The following is a 20,434-nucleotide window of genomic DNA, read 5'->3' on the forward strand; positions in this document are numbered from 1 at the left end:
GACTAATGAGGCCTTTTAATATGTTTATTGGGCATTAGGCTTTCTTTTTATATGAAGTGCTTCATCAAGATTTTTGCCCGTTTTTCTAATTGATTTGAATGAGTTCTTTATGCATTTTAGATACTAGGTCTTTGTCAGTCTTTTGTTGCAAACATTTGTTTGCCAACATTTTCTTCCATTGGGTAGCTTGTCTTTAACCTTGATGGTGCCATCTTGTGAACAGCACTTCTTGATTTTCATGGAGTCTGTTTCATGGAGTCTCTCAAACTATCTGCAGTGAAAGACCCTTCCCCCCCCCCCCCCACTAAATCAACAGGGAACTGATACTTGTAGAAATTACAACATGATGGAATATAAACGTATGATTTTTTGAGAGCACTCAAAAAACTTGAAGCATGTTATGATCAAGAAATGTGCTCAGGAGATCCTCACCTCATCCCTAAGCCTCACCCAATCTTCTGAACATATTGTTCCCAAGAATGAAGCAAGACTCAGGAACCAGAGTTCTACTTATCAATCGACCCTCAAACAAAAGAACATTCAAGTGCCAAGCTTTTTAGTATTCAGAGAAAGTCATGATAGACATCTTAGCCCACCTACTCCCAAATATCCCCACACACATTCTTTTTTTTTTTTTTTAAGATTTCATTTATTTATTTGACAGAGAGAGAGGGCCAGAGAGCACACAAGTAGGGGGAGCAGCAAAGGGAGGAACGGGCTCCCTGCTCACGACCTGAGCCAAAGGCAGATGCTTAAGGACTGAGCCATCCAGGCACCATCCCACCTCCCCTGCACCCACTCTTGACCTCGCTGTGTTTCTGTCCTCATAATGAGCCTCCAGTCTCCTTGAAGCACAGGGATGGTCAAAGTCCTGAATGTGTTTAAGCCATCTATACACATGATATATAGTGATTAAAAAATCATTATGGTTTTAAAATCATATCCCCCTCAAAATTAATTAAAAATAAATTTAAAAATTAAAACAAAATAATTATGGTTTTAAAATCAAGGTCCCCAAAATCCAAAAAAATTTAAAAATGTAAAAAATTAAAATAAAGTGAAATCACATCCAAGTGTCCCCAGAATTTTTTTTTAAATCAGAGTTCAAACGTCATATAACCCATAACCCACCAAACTAGCTTGGTGGCATGCTCATGATATAGTTTGATTGTAGCAAAATATTTAAAAACTTTCCTAGAGGATATAATGATAGATATAATGGTACAGCGAGAGCAAGATTACACTGTTAAGTACTAAAAAAAGGAATGTCTGAGCAATATTATGTAAAAATAAATTAAAAAGTGAAGACTGATTTGATTGATATGATCCTTATTTTCTTCTCTGTTGAGAAGACTTAAAAAATACTTGTGTGGTTCCCAGCTGTCACCATTTCTGTGCCTATCCACCCCGGGTTGTGAACCCTTAAGGGCATGACCTGGATCTCCTCATTCACCTTTGCAATGGGGTTTTTTGTAGATAATATTTAACAGGTTAAGAAAGTCTCCTTTCATACCTACTTTGTTTAAGTTTACCATAAATGAATGATTGTGTGTGTGTTTTTCCTGCATCTGTTGAAACGGTCATGTGGTGTTCTGCCTGAATCTGTGAATATGGCGGCTCACACCAACTGACTTTCTCTTCTTACGCTCTTGGGGTGCAACCCGTTCGTCATGATGTGGCATCACTTCTACACAGCCCTGGATTCAGCTTGCTCAATTTTTTGTTCTTCAGTTCACAAGCAAAACTGGCCAGAAAAGAAGTTTTCTTGTCTCCTATTGTCCTTGTCTGGTTTCGCTATCGGTGCTATACTTGCTTCATCAAACAAGTGGGAGGAAATCCCTTTTTTTCCCCTCTCTCTACTTTATGGGATACTTTGTGTGAGTCTAAAACTGTATATCCCTGAATTGTTTGTTAGCACCTGCCTCAGAAGACACTAGACTCAAGGGCGCCTGGGTGGCTCAGTCGGTTAGGCGTCTGTCTTCTGCTTGGGTCGTGATGGAGTCCAGAGTTGGGCTCCCTGCTCAGCGGGGAGCCTGCTTCTCCCTCTCCTTCTGCCCCTCCACCTCACTTATGCTCTCTCTCACTTTCTCAAATAAATTTAAAAAAAAAAAAACTGTTTAAAAAAAAGGCTCTAGACTCCAATATTTCTTTTTGGGAAACCTTTAACTACAAATTACTTTCTTTAATGGTTACAGAACAATCTGTGCCTTCCATTTTTCTTGAGTCAACTTAAATAAGTCATATTTTTCTAGGGATTTGTCCATAGATACCTAAGCTCTAAAAAAATGGGCACAAAGTATTTTAATAGTGTCTCATTACATGTTAATCTCTGCAGCATGTACAGCTCTGCTGCCTTTCCCTATCTCGTGGGCTTTATCTGAGCTATCTTATTTTCTTGATGAATACTGCCAAGGCAGTATTATTATTAATATTATTAATCTTTTCAAAAAACAAACTCTACCTTTGTTTATTCTCTTTACTGTCTCCCTCCCTCTTCTATTTACATAATATTTATCTTATCTTTAATATTTTCTTTCAGGGGTATTATTTGGTTGTTGTTGTTTTTTTTTTAACTTACCTAGAATCACTCAAGCCATTTCTTAGGCCTTTCTTCTGTTCTCATGTAAGTATTTAAGACTTTAGGTTTCCCTCTCTCAAATTTAGCTGCAGGTCAAGGTCACATATTCTGCCTTTTTGTTCTCGGCCAACCCCAGACATACTCGATTTTCCATCACGACTTCTCCTTTGACCTCTGAATTCTTTAGAAGTGTTTTGAATTTCCAAATGGATGAGATTTTTTAGTTCTCTTTCGATACTGATTTTTGAATTTAATTTTTGTTAAGGTCAAAGAATGTGACTTCATGGCGTGCATCCTTAAAAATGGGCTGGCTGGGGGCACCTGGGTGTCTCAGTGGGTTAAAGCCTCTGCCTTCGGCTCAGTTCATGATCTCAGGGTCCGGGGATCAAACCCCGCATCGGGCTCTCTGCTCAGTGGGGAGCCTGCTTCTCTCTCTCTCTCTGCCTGCCTCTCTGCCTACTTGTGATCTCTGTCTGTCAAATAAATGAATGAAATCTTTAAAAAAAAAAATGGGCTGGCTGTTAGAAGCAACTTATGAATTGTCAAACACTACATCAAAAACTAATGATGTACTAAATGTTGGCTAACCGATCACAATGATAAAAAATAAATTTTAAAAAACGGGCTGGCTTTTATGACCTGGTATCCCATTGTCCAATACATAACCGCCAGCCGCAATGGCTATTTCAATATAAACCTGTTAAAATTGAATAAAATTTAAAATCCGGTTTCCTTATTGCACTGGCCGTATTCCGTTGGTCAGTGGCCACCACACCAGACCGCAAACACGGAACACTCCCGTCACGGCCTGAAGTTGTGATGGACGGCTCTGGTGTGGTGTGGGGTGTGTTCTCCTCCACACGCCCTGTGTGTCTGAGAAGAGTGTGTTGGTGCAGCTTGGGATACAGGGGCTTAGACCACAAGTTCCATCCGTGGTGTAGTTCAGCCCCTCCTGAGGTTTAAATTTGTTGTACCTGCTGCTGGAGAAGTGTCCTCAAATCCCCCACGATGGTGGAGGGTTTCCTTCCTGCTCGGAGAAGTTCTGCCAAGTTTTGCCTCACATATCTAAAGGCTGTATCACCACGGGCACGCGTGATAAGAATTGTGACATCTTCCTTGTGAAGGACGTCATTGTCAGGTGTTGATCTGTGTCTCTAGTGAAGTTTTTTACCTGAGTTTCTATTTTGTCTGATGTGGTTACACCGGGATACAGTGTGTCCCCTTACATGGTTCACGTTTACCTGGAACATCTTTTTCCATTCTTTTACTTTTCAACTGTGTCTTTTACTATCACTGTGTCTCTTACACAACTAATGGCTGATCTGTTCTTTAAAACCCAGGTGACAATATTTATCTTATAACTGGATGGTTTATGTCATTCACAAATATCGAAATTAATGATAGACTGATTCTTACCATTTTATTTTGTGTGTTTTATACTTTTCTTCCTCTTTCACTTTCTTTCATTTATTATTATTATTCCTTTCTTGCTGTGTTGTAGAAGGGTCAAGTTGTTTTTTTCTTTTTTTTCTTTACTCCGTTGAAAATTTGCCCTCAACACCTACCTTGTGGTTGTTTCTCTACAACTTGTGACATCCACATGTAACTTAGTAAAATCTTATGTTGATCAATATCCCACCTCTTGAAGAGATCAAGGTGCATTTTAACTCTGATTAAACCCATCCTGACCAACGGGGTTTACCTCCAGTATTTTGGGCTTCACCTTGCCTTTACTTAAATCAAGTGTTACTTTACTTAAATGGTTAATGATTGTTTTGCCCTGATCACTCTTAATTCCTGCATTTTCCTGCCTTCAGGCTTCCAAGGAGTTCTACTTTCTTGCTAATTTAGCATGTGAACGGTTTATATGTACTTGTGTGAGCTGATGAGTCACTCCTTGAGTGAAGACCCTTTGTATTAAAGCTCAGAGGCTCCGGATTTGGGGAGCCTTCCTTGTAGCTTGAAAGAGACATTTCAACCCAAGAGAATATTTACAGAGACTGTGGACATGGCCGGGTCAAGCAGTTTTGGAGACACTCCTGGAAAATCCATCACAAACACGTGCACAGCCCTCCTTGAGTGAGTAAGCACAGTCACCTGCATTATTTCTGGACGAAAGCATAATGATGATCTGCTGTATTCAGACGAAGAAAACGTATCTCAGATTACAGATGATCCCAGTCCCCAAAGCCTGAGAGAAAGATCGGGAACATGAATCCAGATCTTCTGGCTGTGAGCCCCTCCGACTGTCCACCCCCTCTCCACTCACTGGTCCATCATTGGTCATGAAGGACAGGGCTGGAGAGCTTCTGGGAGTCGTGTCTGTTTTAAGTTGACAGCAAAGAGGGGAGATCTCTGCCATGGGGAGTGAGGGATGCATGAGTACAAACTGGACAGAGAATAACACGTTGACGTTTATTTTGTTTTGTTTGAAACTCTATGATGATTCTCTTAATGCCCAGTCGTAAGTGCTTGCTCTCCCTTGCCAGCTGCCCTGATCTCCAGATGTCTCGAAAGACAGACGCTCCACCATGTCAAACACTTGGCCCCTCTAAGATGACAACGTATGGTTCCTGAAACACTCAATTACCAAAAATAATTGTGCTGCACTTAATAAATCCTCAGTGAGGCAGCAAGCATATGGGCAAGGCAGTACCGTAGATGTCGTACAGCAAGAGTAATGACAACAGATGTGCTACTACCGAGTCGTTTCTGGAACAGCCACTCCCGTTTCCTGCTCCTTATTTCAAGATTAAATGGTGGAACGCAGGAACGAAGGGTCCGGCCTTACAGGACAAAGTAGACATTCTATGATCCAGCCAAGTGCCCTGGCCAGAGTCCCCAAGACAACCCTTGTCCACCCTTGGAATTCCAGGCTCTCCTGTACACTTCAGTCATCACGGACGCTTCGGAGGCCTTCACTTTCCCTCCTGCTCTCTCCTGCCACGTCAAGTCTTTCCCGCTCATAAAAACAAACAAACAAAACACACCAAAAACAGAAATGGCATCAGACTGACAAACGTTTAATTCTAGAACTCCTTTCTGTCCCTTCATCCATGTGGCTGTGTGACTGTCCTGCGTCACCTTACATCTCATCCAGAAGAAGGAAGTCACTGACCCTGGTGCGCCCAGAGCCTCTGGCCTGACGCTACAGCAGTGGTATGAGCTGCTTCTTTCTTCCCTGTACGCCAGCCTAGTCCCCAAAACCACACATTCCCGAGACCCAAGTAGCCTCCCATCCCTGGTCTCGTCCAGTTTCACGGCTTTCCTGCTTTGACCACTCCTGGGACCTCATCTTCTAGGTTCCAATGTCAGAGGCAGTCAGGCAGCCCTAAGAGAGCCGCTGAAGAGGGTTCAACCACACACCGTTCCCGGGCCTACCACGTGCTTCCCAGCAAAGACGCCCCCATCCAGGGAAGTATCCTCTCCTGGAGCCCGCACGGCATGGTGGTTCCCAGTTCTAGAAAGACTGAGCCAAGCAAGGAGAGATATCCTGATCCAGCTTCTCCACAATCAAGTCACAGGTGTGGTTTCCTCTGCTTGGACCCATCATTACTCTTCTTCCTTTTTTTAATCCGCAGCACAGTGGATGCGGTTTTGGTCTCCAACCTCTGGGTTCTTCTGCATTAGAGGCTATGGACAACCATGAATACAGGCGGAAACAATTGGCGTTCACCATCTCGTTTTCTCTGTGTGGCACTCATGCAGCATTCCCATGAAAAAGGTGTTTGAGTCCTATAAAACCGTAAGTGGTCTCTGAAACACAATATTATATTTGACAGGCTTGGCAAACATCTCCTCACAATGAGGTCTTCCAGAATCGACCTCTGAGTCTCACTGACTCTTCTCTCTTCTTTCACTCACTTAGAGCCAGAGGCAGCTTGAAGCTGCAGAGTAATGAGTCTGGAGCCCCCGCTGGGATGGAGGCATAGTTGGAAGAAAGACAAAGTAGGCAAGAAAGCACTAGCCACAAAGAATTTGCTCATAGATTGGGTGGGGAGGGTTCTTGATCACCCTACATGTTGCTCATCAACCTTAACCCTGTCCGCACTCTCTCTGAGAACCTCATCTCCAATTCCATTAAGAAAACTGCCTCCTTCCACCCTACCACCAACCACATTATTTATACACCCATCACTCATCTTTACTGCATTTCATTTTTCCTGTTCATGACTATTCCCCACACTGGTGCCTTTGACATCACCCCCTCCACCTCCTTAGAAACATTCTTCATCAGTCTTTACCTCCCTGCCCTATATCTGAAATCTCTTTCTCTCTTCTGGCACTTTCCCTTTGATAAATAAACATGTTTCTCTCCCCCATTCTTTTTCAAAATTCCTACCTTAACCGTTTGTGGGAGACAGAAAAATGTCCCCTCTGGCCTGAACACGGCCACATTCTAGTCCCAGGAACCCATGAACATGTTACATTACATGGCAAAAAGAGACTTGGCAGACGTGATTAAGTAAAGTACCTTCAGATAGGGAGCTCATCCTGGATTATCTGGGTGGACCCAAAGTAATCATAAGGGTCAGAGCAAGAGAAGGAGATATGACAACAGAAACACAGGTCAGAGGGATGCATTGGTGGAAGGGGATCTTGAGCCCAGGAATACAAACAATCTCTACATGGTTAGCAGCAAGGAGAAGATTCTCTAGAATCTTCAAAAGGAGTGAAGTCCTGCCAACAGCCTGGTTTTAGCCCAGCAGAACTGTTTTCCAACTTCTAACCTTTACAACAGTAGGATAATTTTTTGGTGGTTCTCAGCCACCACGTTTCCGCAATCTGTTACAGCAGCAATAGGGAGCTTATACACTCTGCATTTTTCTTTACCTAATCTTCAAGACTTTCTTCTCTCTCATCCAAACTGGCTCCCCTTCTTTTCCTATTAGCCCCTCAAATCACTATAATCTCTTCTCAGAGAGAAACATCTGAGGTATTTTCCTACCAATTCCCATTCTGGAACATTCCCATTATCTAGAACATAGTCTCTTTGTCTCCTTCCCAGAGCACTGGCTATAACTCAAGAAGATAATCTGTAAGATCTTCTGTAAGACAAAACCTGTTGCCTCAGACCCTGGTTGTCTTGAACATTGTTTCATCATGAATAAGAGACTCTCCACTACTTTCGTGGGTCTCCTCTCCTCTGCAGTTGAAAATATTTTCTCTCTGTGTGAATTTCTTAGAAGAAAGGGTAACATGGCAACACCTAGTTAAGCAGACTTTTACCCATTGCTTGTATCCCTTCAAATTCCCCCGTGCCCCCTGTCAGCTCTGGCCCCTCACCCTAGCACCACACCACACCTTCCTCCCAGACAAGAATGCTTTTCTGGAGCCCTCCTCCTGCTAGCCTCCCATTGCCCACTGGAATGCTGCCCCTCTCCCAGCTCACAGCATGGGTCCCCTCAATCTCCTGAGGACTCCAACCTGCAGGTGAGGTCCTGGCTCCCCCGCCCACCTTCAGACCTGTCCTGGTCTCTAAGGTCAGCTGCGCTGTCTTTTCCCTGCGCACCTTCTCCTGCGTCCTACACCGTTGGTGCCATCTTCATGGGTGAGGAAGATGGTACTGAAATGTCTTTAATGTCATTGAATGGAGACTTCTACCAAGGAGATCCAGATCCACTCTCTACTGTCTGCTCTGTGGACGGAAGGATCTGGGTGAGCTCTCCATAAGCAGGTCCCTCTGTTGAGGAGTTCTGCCTACCTCGTGTCTCTGCTTTGGCAAGGTTATCCCATTTGGCCTACTTTCTTCTTGCACACATCTCTTGTGGCATCTGGTTTCCTCGGCTTGGTTGACATGTGAAGCTGCCCCATCTCAGACGTTTTTCTGTTTGAACTCCCAAGTTCTGAGACAGAGTCTTGACTCCTGCTCCTCTTGGAAGGAGACTCAGCTGCTGAAACTGTCCTTCACCCCCATGCCAGCATCCTCCAAGACAGCCTTTGTGTGAGAAACATGCAGCAGTCGGCCACCCAGCCAAAGCCCCGGGGTCTCACCTGGGTCCTTCCTTTTCCTTCCTTATGGACAAGCCCACGTATCTCAGCCACTGCCTCCTCCTCAAAAGGCCTGATGAGATTGACAAAGAACTGTAACCGACCGGGAAGAGCAAGCTTGAGAGGATAAAGTATCTGACTGCCAAAATGTACTTTTATGTTCTCAATGGAATGTGGGAAGATAAACGTAAGAAACCCTGCTAGATGGGTGCATCGAATCTAGAAGGTCAAACAACTGACATAAAGACTCCAGAAAGATGCACTAGCACAGGGATATCCTCTCCAGAAGTGAAAGAAAATTTCCTCAGCTAAAGAGAACACTGGCCTTCACATTAAAAGACCCCTCAAAGAGGTGGAAGCTGGAGAGAGGGTTCAAACTCAGACACAGCCCCTAAAACTCCTCGGTGCTGGAGAAGGAAAAGCAGGTCATTTAAAAAGAAGTAAAAATTAAACAGGATCCTCTTCAGCGATCCTGGGTGACCTATGACAGCAGAACACCCTGTTCTTTGGATGGAACAGCGCCTTCAGAAGTTCAAGTAACTGACTGGTTGGAAGAAACAAGGTCAAGGAGACAAGAGCTGCAGCCCAGCAGAGCAGGGCAGGGCTATCCCTTGTGACACTACGGGACAGGACCTGGGCAGAGGCCAACAGGCTGGCTGAAACTCAGCGACATGATCAAGGCAGGGGTCTCACATCCGGCCCCAGATGAGCTACTGCTCACACGGGACAGAGAGGTACCCAAGACAGTGGTGGTAGAGAAACACCATCCCCGCTCCTGTGGGCCAAGGTCAAGCCCAGAGGAAACGAGCCAGGGTTGGCCCCAGCCTCTCCTCCGGATACACAATGTAGCCACCCCCTGGCTTCATCGCGGGACCGCAGGCTCTTGGCAGTGTGCTGAAGGCCACATGGGTCTCTGTTGCTCAGTGTCTGTGAGTCCAGTGGGAAAAAGGGGTTTGAGGAATGACGCTCCCATTCCGTCCCATGGCCCAGCCTTCTGCTTTCCAAACCAGCTTGCTTCCTTGCCTCCCTCAGCACCCTTGACCCTCGGAAGGGCAGCCACAGGCAAGAGGTCAGTGCCCCCACTTTGGTCTGGGACCCTCTGGACTGGGCGGGGCTGGGCAGAAGCTGCCCCAGTGTGTGGCCTGTGGGTGGCCTCCTGTGTGAGGCAGACCCTCCCCTATTTGATATCCCTTTCTGATTTCCAATCAAACCAGAATGGAGGTGTGGCCAAGTAGAGACAGTAATTTAATTCATGTATATGATTAAACTGCCGTCTTACCCAGAGGTAGAAGGAGCTGAGACACAGAACAGAGAAAGAAGGAAAATTGGAAGTTAGTCGCCACTTTACAGCAGAACAAGGAACTGAGAATGCCTTGCATTCTTTACCATCAGTCCTCCCTGAATTACAAAATAAACAGGATAAAATTTTGTATTTTCTCTATGTGGACTGAAGTGTGGCATTGAGAGGCTCTGGTAATTAAATTTAATTGGAGCCAGATTTATAACACAGACTGTGGGCTTTGGGGGTGAGGCCTGGGTACCATCCGCCTTCCTCTTCACGGAAATGCTGACTATTGAACTTGACGCCGTGATCTAGGCTGTGTAGCAGAATTCAGAAAGAATTGTCTCCCAGAAGGACCAAAATGGGATCTTACTTCTATTGATGATTGTAAGATTTTTGTAAGTAAATCAGGGCTGGGTGTACGTCTTCATAAGGGACGGCATTCCCCAGCAGGACCACTAGGGATAGCATTTTTGTTAGGGCTCATACAGAATGAGTTATTAAAAAAAAGTGTTTCCCCTCCTCGATCCTGCGCAAGGCCAGCACTCTGGATCTGCAAAAGGTCCAAACGCTTCTCTCTAAATGCATTCCCCTGCCCCCTTGCAGGCAGACCTCCTCCCTCCCTCCAGACAGACGGCCCTGTGTGGGAGAAGCCAGAGGCTGGCCCCATCGTCAAAAACCAGCACTTTCGGAGCAGGCGGCGTCTTCCTGGGATGGCAGCAGGGAGCACGGACGAGGAATAAAGACAAGTCCCGGGTGACCGCGTCAGTGCCAAGGCAGGGTGGAAGCAAGGAGAAGGTAGTGGGATTGAGGGGCAGCTTGGGGAGGGAGAAAGGGAAGTAAGAGCGAGGGCAAAGCAGCCGGGTGGAGAGTAGCGTTCAAGGAGCGAAGCCGGCCAGGGTGATGGAGCACAAGTTCCCCTCCACGCCCGTGTCGGAGCACAGGCTGCAACGCAGGAACAGGTGCTTGGGGAGCTAAACGGACACTCGGCTCCCGGCTTCTGGTTCCACGTACTCCCTGACACAGAGAGCATCACAGCCGTTTTCACCCACCCATCCATGTCCTGCACAGAGTAAGACCAATCAGTCCAGAATGAGCATTTAACTGAGCAGCTACTATGGGCCACGCCCTGGGCCTGTGTTCTTATTTCATTGACTCCTCATAAGCAGTGTGTGGGAGGACAGATTATTTACCCTCTTGTGATGGATGGGAACAAGAAACCCGAGGCCGATGACATCATTTTCTTTATGACCCGATATACAGTCGCATTGGTGCTTCCGGAAGGTCCTTGTCCTTAACAAGAATAAAACGAAAAGACTCGCACTGCACCGTGCTCTCAAACTGCAGGCCGCCTAGCAAATCTTATCTCATTTGTTTTATAAACACTTACCTAGTGAAACGAGCCGGCCGCTTATTCGTGCCCCAGTCGGAAAAATGAAGAAACTGGGTGGAAAATTAACTAAAAGTCACAGAGCCCGGGAAGAGCACCAGAGCTGTGGCCACGGCCAGCCCTCCCGAGGCCCTGACCGACGAGTCTCCAAGCCCCTTCCAGGCTGCGGGGAAGAGCTGGGACCTACTCGCCAGGGGAAGGGAAGGTGATTCTCCAAGGAGCAGAGGAGCCACAGCGAATGGGGGCAAACATGCATTTTCCCTTTAATATTGTATTAGGTCGTGTCGCCCTGACTGATGGAACAGATAAACTCCCACATCTCAGCAGAGTAACAAACAGAAAATTATTGCTCATATATAAAAAATAATTTATATATAATTTTTATATGTGTTTAATATACATTTATAAGAGACATATATGTGTGTGTAAAGAAGATGTGGAGCATAGATCATATGGAGACAATTGTTTTGACCGAGGCCAGCTCTCGGTGGGGAGAAAAGGACGCTCTGGCTAAGGGCTGCTCAGACAATCTCGGTTTCCAAGGCAGCCTCTGCCCATCGCAGAAGTGCCAGCTCCCACCCCTGTACTTCTGGGCCTTGGAAGTACATCTCCTGCTTGATCTTCAGGGACACCCAGGCATCTCCCTGTCTTTCCTCCTCTTCTCCCATGCAAGCCATCTCTGGCGTGCCAGAGTCCAAAGTCGCCAGCAGACAGCTGACCCCTGGGGGTTTCCTCATGCTCGCTCCTCCCAGCCTCCTTTAAAACCAGTGCCTTCCAAGACGGTCAGTCTCCCCAAGCCACTTCCCATTCCATTCTCAAGGCCAGGGTCCCTGACAAGGAAAGTTCCAGAGCTCCCTGGGGCATCTGGCAACGATGGCTGGGGTGTTCTTTACCTACCTGCTAGGCAGGCGCCAACCCAAGGGAATTCTTTCTCCAGGTTCTTTCCTCTAGGTTCCAGATGGTTCCCTTGCCCCAGCTCGCAGCCAGCCTCCCCTCTCCCCTGTTCCTTCAGGCACAGTGAGTTTCTTTCTAGACACCACATCTCAGAACTGATCCAGCCGTCATCCCAAATGAAAAGGACAGCCACAGATAGGATCCACGTCATATCCGAAGCCAGCCAAACCCACAAAATGTGCCCAGCCATCAATAGCCTTTCCTCCCCCAGAAGGGCCCTGGGGTTCCCTGTGGGGTGGTCCACAGATGACCCCATCAGAGCAGAGTCCTGGGACTGATAAGGTCATCTGAGGAGGCTTCTCCTTTGTCGCTGTCCCCAGGCTTTTGCAGTGACAAGCTGAGCCCATTCATGTGTCTCTGGTACTGGTCTGTAAGCTCCTCCCGCTCCGGGGCTTGCCTTTGCCTCAGTGCCCACAGGGTGATCAGAATTGCAGCGGAAAGCCAAGGACCATGGCCATCAGCCTCCCTCCCAGTCCCTGGTTCCCCGTGTCTGGCACCTGTGGCCTTGGGAAGCCAGCGAGAGAGCCCGGATGGAGCCCAGCAGGAGCCCCATGTGCAAAGAGGCATTCACCCTCTAGCTAATTACCTAATTCATCTGATCAGTCTACAAACATATGCTGATGTCTTCTCTCTGCCAGTTCCCTTGCTGGGTGATGGGGACGGCACGACTCACCGTCTCTCCTCCCGGACCTCATCCCAGGGGATTCTCCTACCAGGAGTGTCTCGGTCCATCCCCGCACCATCTCTTCGAGCCCGGAGTCTGGAGGGCCCCTTCACAGTGCATTGGGCACCAGTCAGAGACTGAAATGCAGGTGGATCTTCCCCCCAGATGTATGGGCGAAGGAGATACAAAACAATCCCCTTCAAGCCAGACGGCCTTGGATTGTGTAAATTCAAATTTCGTCACAAATCACGGGCTCTCCCCAACCCCTTTGCATGGATCTCAGGAGCCTGGTTGGCGCCCCGCTTGGGGGTTGCCAGGCGGGAAGGGGAGCACGGTGGTCCTGAGACGAAGGCAGGAAAACCCGTATGTTCTGCCCAGAAAAATGTCTCTGTGGCCGGGTGGCAATTCTTGGTCTTCGCAGTGCAGGGAACTGGGTCAAAGGTCAGTCACACGCACACACGCAGCTGATGGGCCTGGAGCCTCTCCCACCTGCCGTGACCCACAGAAATTCTTCCCCGTAACAGTGAGGTTCACGCCAGGTGCTGAGTCCTATTTTCCAGATAAGGCCGTGTCCCACCTCTCCTCTCCTGGGCGTGGGTGTCCCTCTAAGGTCAGCTATTCTGAGCCTCCTGCCAGGCACCTGCTCCCGGGGCCAGTCCCGCTGGGCCATCGGGAGTGGGGGAGGGGGGCAGATTCGAAGGTCTCCGATGAGAATCCCCGAGAACGGCCCAGTTCACTGGCTTCCCTTCCGGAGGCAAGGAGCCTGACCCTCGGTCTCAGTCCCGGGCCGGAGCCCCCCTGCCTTCCTCGCGCGCCCCCTGCTCTTCTGCATCCTGTCCAGCTGTTTTCCAGCCTGTGCAGCTGCTGCCGCCTCACCCCACTGCTCTCGCAGGACTGGACATGTTTCTCTCTTTGCCTTCTCTTCCCTCGTGGCAGCAGGCCAAGCAACAGAAGCCACCGAGAGTAACCAGCCCCGTCCAGCCGGGGCCACTGCCCAGGGCCTGTCCTCCTCCGCTACCCAGGGACAAGCTCTGTCGGGTCAGATCCGGTCTCATCTTCAAGGGTCCCCCTGGACCTGCCCCGGGGGGGTCTCGTGTTCATGTTGCCAACTGGAGAGCAAATTCTGCTCTGTCGTGCAGAAGCTCAAGGGCTTGGATGAGGCCAGGGGGTCTGCAGGAGGGAAACGTGCTCTCTGCTTCCCAGTCAAGTGCCTCCTCCTTTCAGGTTCTCCGCCAGCTTCTCCAGTGTCCCACAGGTCCAGCTGCCCACGGGCGCACACTAGACCCGGTGGGATTCTTCGTTTGAAGGATCCAGCCAAGAAGATCTTTCCTCTTCTACTAATGAAAACCACGAGGTCTCTGGACCCCTGCCTTATCCATAACTTAAGGAATTCCTAGCAGGGAGCCATTTTTACTACACACACGTACACACACACCATCACCGCCGCCACCAAGGAACATTTGGCAATGTCTGGAAACATTCTTGGTCGTCACACGGCGGTGGAGAGAGGCTCCTGGCATCTCGTGGGCGGAGGCCAAGCACACCCCTAAACCCCCACAGGGCACAGGACCGGGACGGCCCCCTGGACAAAGATAGCCTGTCCCAAGATGTCAACAGCGGCCTGTCTGAGAATCCTGGCCCTAAGGGTTTGGTATTAAGGGATCCTGAAGGTTCTCTCCAGCCTAGCAGCCTCTGAAACCCTGTCAACTTCCCATTCCTGTCTAGAGATTCACCCTTCCCGATTTCAAGTTCTGAGTCCTAAGTGCCGGTAGTGAATATCCAGTCAAGCGTGTAGTTTCAAATAGACTAATAATAATAATGCCTAATGAAAAAACTTGTATTGACCTAAAGAAGAGGTCACTCATTTGTGAATACTGCAGTGTATTTTGTCTATTTTGTATTTGTAGAATACTTGCCCACTAATTTTATTTTATTTTATTTTATTATTATTATTATTTTTTAGTCTCTCCATTTTCATTAGAGGACACGTTGGGGACGTTTTTTTCCCCAAACATTTCTTTGTTCAAGATTGGGTGAAGACGTCCTGGGAGACTTCAAAAACAGTTTCCACCAGACCTTCACCATGTGGTTTTATCTCAATGGAGGAACACGTGATTCTTCCTCAGTATGATGTAGTTTAAGCAGAGGAAATACTGACCTCGTGAAAGGTAAGGCATTTTACATCAGCAAATGTATTTAAGGAACGAAAATGGACCTTATCTTTCGGCGAAGGCTTCTACAAGATTTCCCGATAGAGAGGTGTTCTCCTCGACCCTGACAACGCCACAGTGCCTTATCTACAGACTGGAAAGTAAGGAAATTGCCTTTCTCTACACATTTGCCTCTCTAGTCAAAATTCTTGAATTCAGATTAACCTCTAGAGTGAAGTCAAATCGTTGACATCTACTGTGTCCGAAAACTTGGAAGTCAGAAGCCAGTTCCTCAGGCAAACGCAGGGCCCAGAGAACTCAAAGGGAAGAAGAGGTCAGGAAAGTGTGCGCGTGTGGCCATGGTGGCCTCGTCCAGGAGTGTGGCTATGTCGGGAAGGTGGGCGGTGGCCGGAAGTGGGGGTCTCCATGGGGTGGTGGGGAGAGGAAGAGGGAAGGAAGGAAGCCGGAAGGGAAAGACAATCGTGAAACAGGAGTGCTGGGGTAAGTCTTAGGCCAGAAAGACAGATGAGGGGATGGAGAAAGGGAAGAGGGACAGCCCAGCCCAGTGGGGATAAGGGCTCAAGAAAATGCCTGTGGAGTACTGTGCTGCCCAAGAAATTCCACATTCTGGACTCCTACAAAGCAAAATTTTAAAAAGGAAAAGTATGAATTTCTTCCTTGAAAGTTTCTTGACCCCTGAGTGTGGGATAGATGGGAAAGCCAGAAAGGTAGAGAGACAGGGGGCCGGGCGGGAGGGCTGCCCCAGGGCGTTCCTGGGCTACGCGCACTCCCTTCTGCCGTAACACACTGCCGCAGAAGAGCTTAGAAATGACACAGTTTTATTATCTTAGAGTTCTGGAGGTCAGATGTCCAAAATAGGTCTCACTGGACTAAAATCAAGGTGTCAGCTAGGCTGTGTTCCTTCTGCGAGCTGTAGGGAAGAATCGGTTTCCTTGCCTTTTTTTTAACTCTTAGTGACCACCCACATTCCTTGGCTGAAGACGCCTTCCTGCATCTTCAAAGCCAGAGACCGCGTCCCTCCAGCCCCTTCCATCCTCGGGCCTCCTTCGCTAACTCTCCAGCATCCTTATTTCCCCCACAGAGACCCTTGTGATTATATCGGCTCCATCCAGAAAATCTAGGATGATCTCCCCTTTCCAAGGTCCTTAACTTTGTCACACCTGTGAAGTCCCTTCTGCCACCTGAGGATCACATAGTCAGAGTCTCTGGGGATTAAGATGTGACCTTCTCCAAGGAGCCACGTTTCTGCCCATCAGCTCCCAACAATGAGTCCTTAGCCTGTGGAGCAGGTACAGTCACAGTGAAGAGGACCAGGTGGAACCTTCTGGAACTGCTCTCCTAGTAGCCCATCAGAAACAATAGAGTATCCAGGCGAATGGTGACATCTTCAATGATCTCGGAGATGTAGGGTTGGAGACCTTACCGTATCTCAGTTTAATTTACCAGGATGGGCTCTCCGAAAACCAGATGGGTCCTAGGGAGTAACTAGAGACGCCTGCAAGCTCAATTAGGTAGTAACCTTGGTTGTATTTGCCCCACAGACTATGTCATTATTGCCCGGGCAGATCAATAAAACTTCAGGGACAAGGTCTGCGGTCACTGATTTGGCAAATTCATTATTTTCTGTTCCAGCCAGAAAAGAAGATCTGAAACAGCGTGCATTCCAAGGATCAGACAACAGAACTAATTTGCAGTTTTGCCTCGGGGCGATGTTAACTCCCCTGCTCTCTATCATAAGGGAGGCTGGAGTGATCTGAAGCCCCTGAACATCCCACAGAACACCGCACGGAGCCACCGAGTTGATGTCCCACGGAACACCACACTGAGCCACTGCGTTCAGGTCCCACGGAACACCGCACGGGACCACTGCGTTGACATCCCACGGAACACCGCACTGAGCCACTGTGTTGACATCCCACGGAACACCACACTGAGCCACTGCGTTGACAACTCTGTGCTGATCAGTCAGGATGAACGGAGCAGGCGAGCACTCCTGAGGCCTTGGTAAGACGCTTGCAGTCCAAAGGTGGGAAACAAACCCCACAAAGACTCGGGTCCCTGTTCCTCTGATACATGTTTAGGAACCAAGATGTCAGGGAAATACTGGGATTTTTACCCCAAAGTAAAAGATAGATTGCTACACCTTGCATTGCCTACGCTAAAGAAGAAGGTTGGTGGTCTTTCGGGGCTCCGCATATAGAAATACTGCTCTGGCCCACATACTGGTGGACACACAAGGCTGGCATGTTCAAGTGCAACCCGAGGCAGAAAAGAGCTTTGTGCAGTGTTGCCGCCTGGGCCAGACCATCTGCCAGACCGTGTGATGTCGGAGGTGCCCGGTCTAGGAGAAGATGCGGTGTGGTGTTCACTGCAAAGACCCGTGGGAAAAATCAAAAGGAGTTCCCTGGGGTACTGAATCAAGGCCCCATCATCTATAGCGGAGACCTCCATGACTTTGAAGAAATAGCTCATGATGTATAATTGGGGCCTGGTAGAGACAGAATGCTTGGTCATGGAGCAGCAAATGAACATGTGTCCGTGGATGTCCATTCTGGGCTGGGCTCTCCAAGTCCTAGAGCCAGATGGGCTCCGTCGTCCATTACTAGCTGGAAACGATGAATCCAAGACTGGGTCTCACGGGACCAAAAGGTGCAGGAAAAGCCCACGAATGGGTCGCCCAGATGCCTAAGCCATGCACCACAATTTTCTCAGCTCACATGGGACCAACTGAAGGAGGAGAAAAGGTCTAAGCTCGGTTTACTGCTGGGTCAGCTTGGGATGTGGGTAGGAGCTGCACTGTAACCGCATCCGGGGTGGCCCCGAAGGACAAGCGAGAGGGGGAAATGCTCCCCGTGGAAGAGCTGCGGAGCGGATGATCGACCACGCGTGAAGGGGAAGAGGTCCAGAGGAAGACGTCCGAATTCCCCAGCGGGGCCTGCGGCTCATCTCGCTGGTACGGGGCCCAGAAGGAAGAGACTGGAAGGTTGAGGACAAGGGAGTCTGTGGTAGAGGCACGCAGATAAATGTGGGGAACGGGCACAGTACGTGGTGAGATTTTCTCACTCACCAGCGGCCTCCAGAAAGCAGCCACCGTGGAAGAGATGGCAGACGGCCGGGAAGACAGAACGACTCGGCCAGTGGATTTTCACCAGCCTTTGTCATTGGGCACCCCAGAACGGGCACCGTGGGCATAGGAATGGAGCGGCGGAGGCCTGACGGCGTGGGCTCCCCCTGACCATGGCCATCTAGGCAGGGCCATGTCTGGATATTCAGTCTGCATCCACGGAGCTCAGGGCTGAGCATTCTTTGAGGAGGCCAACAGGCATGGAGTGGTGAGTTGACTCTTGAACCCTTCCATCCTCCAAGGGAAGACTGCTCGTCCTCTCTCTAGGCTCCGGGTCCTGTTTCCTGCCACAAACCCAGCCTCACTCAGCTCACACAGCTCTATCAAACTACCTAAGGACGTCAGCCTTAACCCGGGCTTTAGCAAATCCCTGGCCCATCCGGTCTCAGCTCTTACAGAAGTTCTTCTGCCATTTATCCAATACTTATGCCCTTCACCCTTTATCTTCGTCAAGATGAAGCTGTGCACAGCTGAAGACATTGGATGTCCCAACCCCAGGAACAGTTCTGGCCCGTGAGAGGTAGTCCCTGGGTGAAAAGGCAGACATGCACAGGGAACGAGCCTCTTTAGGGTCCCCTTTGCCCTTTCATTGTGCCTTCGCCCTTCTCTTCATGCAAGGACTACAGAAAAGAGGGCTGGGGAGGCAGCAGCCACCACAGCATCTTGAGGCACACGGACAGAGCAGTGGTCCCTGGTTATGTCTCTGAGCCAGCAGACCTGCCCTGAGCTGCTCTGGGGCTCTCTATATGTAAGACCACTATAGGAAGTCTTAAAGGCTGAATCCCGTCCCCTGAAAAAATGTCACATCTCAGAATGTGACCTGATCAGAAGACAGGGGTCTTTGTAGAGGTAATCAAGTGGGTGGACCCCTGTCCAATACGACTGGGTGTCCTCCTAAAAGGGGGTGATTCGAACACAGAGACATACAGAGAGAGAAGACAATGGGAAGAGACACGGGAGAAGACAGCCAGCCATACACCAAGGACAGACGCCTGGAAAGGGTTTTTTCCCTCTCAGCCCTCAGAAGGAACCAGGCCTGCTGACACTTTGATTTCTGCCCTCTTCCCTCCAGAACACAGAGCCAGGGGACTTCTGTTGTGTAAGCCACTCAGTGAGGGGTGCTTTGTCAACCCTAGCAAAGCGATACGAGAGGGTCTTCTGTTATTAAAAATGGACGTATGTGGGAGCCTGGGTGGCTCAGTGGGTTAAAGCCTCTGCCTTCGGCTCAGGTCATGATCCCAGGGTCCTGGGATCGAGCCCTGCATCGGGCTCTCTGCTCAGCAGGGAGCCTGCTTCCTCCTCTCTCTCTCTGCCTGCCTCTCTGCCTACTTGTGATCTCTGTCAAATAAATAAATAAAATCTTTTAAAAAAAAAGGACTTATGTTCGCCTGTGATGCAGCCAGGCCACCCCTGGCTCTTCTCCTCCCCAGCACTCACCCCGCATGTGACCTCAGCCACCAGTGGCTGTCATCCAACATTCGGGAAAATCTCCCCTCTCGCGACGACTGACTGGTCGGTCCACTCTAGGGATAGCCACCAAATTCTACGTAAATGTCAGGAGCCCGCAGGAACCATCAGGGAGAGTCTCGGAGTCTTAGCAAGAGGCTGAGCTTTACTTTAGTTCCTTCCTCTCACGTGGCGGTATCCAGTTCCTAACAGCTCAGCTTGCCTAAGGACTGCCCATGGCCATGAACTTCTCAGAACCCGATTCCATAAGCACCACACGGGGAGGTGCTTTTGCACTCCCTCTATCCTGGGCATCAAACCTTGCAAGACTTCCCTATTTTGAGAAGCTCCTAGGCTTGACTGATTGCCTCCGGAGGTGGGTTTGGATGATATTCTAACCATTAAGGAAGGATTAATTGGGTTGCCCTGGAAGGGACTCCATTCTGGTTTCCAAATTTAATACATGGCCAAGTTCCACCAAGAGCCTGCAAGGCCTGGCTCGCTCGGTCTCCTAGAGCGAGCTGCTTGGCAGCCCCGACCTTACTAAGCAGAGGGCGAGAGATTTAGGCAGTAAATTCAAAATCCCACCCCCTCCACCACTTGCTCAGTCCCAAACTTCTCATAAATGCTTGAGTGACATTTAAGGTGGTTCTTCTCCCTCAAAGGGAAATCTAGGTTGGAGGGTTTCATTCACTTGGATCTCGTCTCCGGAGTGGGGTTGCTGGGATCTGACTGGCACGCACTCCTTGATGCATATTAATGAAGACTGAGCTCTTGAAATTAAACTTTTATGACAATAACACACTGATATACACATGCTCATACAAGAGAAGA

Source organism: Martes martes (assembly GCF_963455335.1).
Source record: "Martes martes genome assembly, chromosome: 7".
Taxonomy (NCBI): Eukaryota; Metazoa; Chordata; class Mammalia; order Carnivora; family Mustelidae; genus Martes; species Martes martes.